Genomic DNA, 5,000 nt, shown 5'->3' with positions numbered 1-5,000 from the left:
AAATCTTCAAAGGTTTAGGTAGCAAGGAACATTGATCTCCTCTTTGCCAACGAATTTTAGTTTCAAAGTAGACACGTATCGATCATGTACTGATCAGTATTTTTGTTTCAAATATTACTTTGGCTTTTTTTCATGTATTTTAGATAATTACACAGGTGTTTTTTCTGTAACCGATTCTGCTGTTTTTCCAACAGTTAGTTTTTCGTTGTAGAAGTTTATTTTTGATTCAGAGTGCGTGTCCGAATACACTGTTACAAAAAGACTTTCACGGAACAAATATCTGTTCGTATTTCAGGAGATCACTATATTTCACTGTGAACAATCACAATAATATTTCAAGACACTTCTTATGCAGGAATTAAAGTTAATTTCACTCAGAATCTGTTCTCAAACATCCAGTTCTTGACAAAACCTTGCTGGACATGCACCTAAAACAGCTCCTCCCGACAGAACGTACTTGGTCCAAGTTTCGGGTCTCTTCAGTCTCTGCTTATGTTCTCGCCTTAGCTTCCGGTCTTTTCCAGGCTTGTAGTCTCTTCTGAGTTTGGGGTCTCGGTAACATGCGCCCACCTCTTACAAAGAGCACGTGATATACGAACACAGAATAGCACACTCGGACACTGACGGCTTCGCGTGGACCCTGGACCAAGCTTCCTCAACGCTGCAATCACTCGCCTGGCAGTCTGGCACCGCTCTGGAACCTTTATAACGAGGCAGACAGCGTGCACAGGCAGATTAGCGTTTAGATGTAGGCGGACACTGCAGTGACTTGGAGGTTTTTTGCGTTGGGTCGTACCGGTGACGGGATGGTGCTTGTGTGGAGGTGTGGACTGGGTGGCCGAGTGGTAACGCACTTGCGCTCGGAATCGAGAGGTTGCGTGTTCGACTCTGGGTCAGGCCGCTATTTTCTCCCCCCCCTTTCCTAACCTAGGTAGTGGGTTCAAGTGCTAGTCTTTCGGATGAGACGAAAAACCGAGGTCCCTTCGTGTACACTATATTAGGTGTGCACGTTAAAGATCCCACGATTGACAAAAGGGTCTTTCCTGGCAAAATTGTATAGGCATAGATAAAAATGTCCATCAAAATACCCGTGTGACTTGGAATAAAGGCCGTAAAAGGTAAAGTTTCGCCTAACAGGCTTGAGGTTTGCTGGTCGATGTGAATGCGTTATATATTGTGTGTAAAAAATGTTTGTTTGTCTGTCTGTCTGTAAAAAATTCCATTTCACACGGCAGAAATTAGTATGTAAAGCGCGGAGAGCACAGTTAATTGTGGTTCGCGCTATATAAGCTCACCATAATAATAATAATAATAGACGAGTTTTGGAAATAACTCCTTCGGGTTTGTAGGTGCTGTGGAAGAGTAATTAATCTCTTTTTTTCAAAACCTCCCACAAACAAAGGAGGGACCAACGGCTAGCGACTGAGGGGAGTGTTGGAAACACGTTGACCTGAGCACGTGTGTTCGACAGACCCCTCGCTTGTCACTAATTGGTCCCTCCTTTGTTGGTCAGATATCTTGCAAGAACATGTCACTCTCCCACAACGCATACAAACCCGACGGAGTTATGTTCGGAATTTGTCTTTTGACTGAAGAACTTTTAGGCTCCGTTCGTAGTAGATAACAAAAGGAACTAGGGACAGGCACGGACGGCCTTGTTTATAAAAACAAAGAAATTAGGCATAAAAGGTTGTGTTTTCTTCTAGATTATTTATACCTGTGATGTCTACATGTGTTCATACCGGTGTAAAAGGAAAAGTTGTCCGCTTGGAAAAAGAGTCCTACGGACTTTCGTTCCTAGGAACGCGGGGAGCCCTACGGGCTCCTGTTCCTAGGAACGATAGTCCCCACACGGACACATTTTCTTAGACTTTCAGCGGACACATTTTCCCAGGACAGAAAGTCCTAGCCTATATTTAGGGGTCGGACTTTGAGTCCTGGGGGACATCTTTTCCTGTTACACATACCTAGGTGTAGGTGTCCTGGTTGTCCGCACTCGGCCGCGTTAGCTATAAGTAGACTTAAAAATCGTGGGGTCTCATCGCTTCCTCGTTGGCGCAGTTGCTATGGTGACTGTTTCGGAGTATGGAGGTCTTGGGTTCGATTCCCGTCTTGTCCGGTCAGTTTTTCTGTGCCATTTGCTTCTCCGTTTCATTATAATAATAATAATAAATGATCATTTATATAGCGCAACATCATAACTTTACAATTATGCTCTTTGCGCTTGACACATTTAAAATTAAAACACAGTTATACAAGCATTTACATCTACAGTCATAGTCAGCAACGCTTAATTAAAAGCATACACCATCAAACATACATTACAAAAGATTCTTCCACTAACTAAGTAATAAAAACATGAATAAAATAGGTAGTGAAAACAAGGAAATACCAGCTGAATACCCTTAATCAAACAGAACATGTTATCAACAATACTGAAAAACAGCCCTAGATGTTTATATACATTATCACATTATCACTAAAACAACAAATACACTACATGTAGCCTACTGATGGACTGAGAAAACAAAATCAGGGGTTGTATTTCTTGAAGAGGTGCGTTTTAAGTGCTCGTTTAAATGCTTGGGGTGTCTGAGAGTGGCAGATGTGAAAGGGGAGAGAATTCCATTGTGTGGGTGCGCAGAAATAAGTGCGTTGTCCGTATGTTTTGGTTTTGGTGTGTGGAATGGTGAGGATGCGACAGTCAGAAGAGGCACGGAGTTGTCTTGCTAGAGAATAGACGGTGAGGAGTTCAGAGAAGTAAGCAGGAGACGAGCCAGAAAAGAAGTTAAAGCAGAGGGTGGGCAGTTTGTAGTCAATGCGGGCTTGAATAGGTAACCAGTGCAGTGTGTGAAGAAGTGGTGTTGCGTGATCTCGTTTTCGTGCTTTCAGAATGAGGCGTGCTGCCGAGTTTTGGACTTTTTGTAGTTTATGCAGGAGGTACAGAGGACAGCCAGAGAGAAGAGAGTTGCAGTAGTCAAGTTTATTATATTCTTTCCAGGAACAAAGCTTGCAATAAACGACTGGGTCTACCCAATGGAAACGCTTTTTATTATTTTTTTAAAAGTTGTTTTGGTTGCAGACACAGTTGTGTGTGCAAATGTTTATTCTATTTATTCGTAAGCACAATACTAGAATCAGTCGAACAATCAGTCAATCTTTATACCCCCCCTCCCCCTTCACCTTGTTGCTTTTGTTGAAATGTTGCAGAATTGTCTAAAGTCGTGCGGTTTCCAGGTGCTGTCCTAAGCATTTTCAACACGAAATACAGGGGTATCTAAGAGAGAAGGAGGCATGTCAGCAATAAGAACGTTCTATCACTTTCCAAACGGGTACAGCCTTATACTCGTGCAATTTTCACCACCTGGCATTGTTAGCAATGGTATATATTTTGGGGAGTCACAAAATTGCTGTCACACACAAGAAAGAGGGTGCGGGGACAGAACGTGCGATTCTCAGACGTGGAAAACTACCTTCTAAATCAGAAATACCCTGCCCTTGCCACCCTGAACATCAAACGGTCAATTAGGAGAGCAGCGCAAAGGAACTACACGGTAGCCTATGTATTCTATTTTTCTCGTGACGTGTAATGCATTTAAATGGCGCAACTGCGCCTGATTTGTTTCGGTCGTTTTGTAGCTTTGTCAGTTACACTTAGTGATGTTTGTGTGTGTGTTTGTGTGTGTGTGTGTGTGTGTGTGTGTGTGTGTGTGTGTGTGTGTGTGTGTGTGTGTCTGTGTGTCTGTGTGTGTGTCTGTGTGTGTGTGTCTAATTCTACTGAACATGATTTCAGGAAATGCTCCAGATAGGCCAAAAGGTGATAAAAAAAAACCAACGTCAGAGGTGACCGCAAGGGTGGCAAGGAGTTGGACCCCTGGCTTGGTCCCTACACGATCTTCGCCAAGGGACAGAAAGGCTAATACCTGCAAACATCAGGTGGAAAAAAACACCTCGTTACAGCGTCTCAATAAAACATTTCCACGAATAAATGTGCTGAAAACAATACCAGAATATGTATATCGCTTTGATATACATATGTGTGTGTGCTCGCGCGCGCATGTGTGTGCGCGCGCGCGCGCGCGTGTGTGTGCGTGTGTGTGCGTGTGTGTGTGTGTGTGTGTGTGTTTGAGTGTGTGTGTGTGTGTGTGTGTGTGTGTGTGTGGGTGTGTGTGGGTGTGTGTGTGTATGTGTGTGTAATAAGCATATACACAATACGAAAACTTGCAAACATTCCGGAGAACAAAGCGGACTCTCAGTCCGGAAAATAAGTCCTAAAAGCGGACTCTCTGTCCGGAAAATGTGTCCTACCTCAACGCTCCTGTGCGGACTTTCGAGCCTGGGAAATAGGACACCTATTCCTAGGAAATAGAGTCCAGGGACTTATGTTCCTAGGACACAAAGTCCAGGGACACATTTTCCTAGGAATAGAAGTCCGCCGGACTTTCAAACAAGCGGACACTTCATCCTTTCACAACGGCATCGGGACCGTGTTAGTGCAGAGGAGTAATTGACTGAAGAATTCAAGTCGTATTCGTAGGAAGACAAAAGCCACTTTCCTTCTAGATCGCCTCTGTGTGTGACATCTCATTGTGCTGTGTGTGACATCTCATTGTGCTGTGTGTGACATCTCATTGTGCTGTGTGTGACATCTCATTGTGCTGTGTGTGACATCTCATTGTGCTGTGTGTGACATCTCATTGTGCTGTGTGTGACATCTCATTGTGCTGTGTGTGACATCTCATTGTGCTGTGTGTGACATCTCATTGTGCTGTGTGTGACATCTCATTGTGCTGTGTGTGACATCTCATTGTGCTGTGTGTGACATCTCATTGTGCTGTATGTGTCTTGTCCGTTGTCTTTGCCACCCCCTCCCAAATTCATTTGTAGAACATAAAAAGCAATAATATTGCATGCACTGGAGGTTGGAATGATGGAGGGTGAAAACCGGACAATTCGGTAAGTAGTTGATTGGGACTTTTCATAAAGACAACTGCCAGAGA

The 5,000-nt window shown here is 43.7% G+C and overlaps 1 protein-coding gene across 1 annotated transcript in view; it reads right to left on the bottom strand.

Annotated features, from left to right (window-relative positions):
- The window catches only part of LOC138979201 (uncharacterized), a 41,943-nt gene extending 41,272 nt beyond the window's left edge, over window positions 1–671 (bottom strand). The window contains exon 1 of the mRNA XM_070351986.1: window positions 1–671. This exon is cut by the window's left edge and continues 123 nt beyond it. The gene's annotated coding sequence lies outside the window, so the exon portion shown is untranslated.
- Window positions 672–5,000: the final 4,329 nt, after the last annotated feature.

Source organism: Littorina saxatilis, linkage group LG10 (genome assembly GCF_037325665.1).
Source record: "Littorina saxatilis isolate snail1 linkage group LG10, US_GU_Lsax_2.0, whole genome shotgun sequence".
In the NCBI taxonomy this organism is placed as follows: domain Eukaryota; kingdom Metazoa; phylum Mollusca; class Gastropoda; order Littorinimorpha; family Littorinidae; genus Littorina; species Littorina saxatilis.
This window is presented reverse-complemented; position numbering and strand designations above follow the sequence as displayed.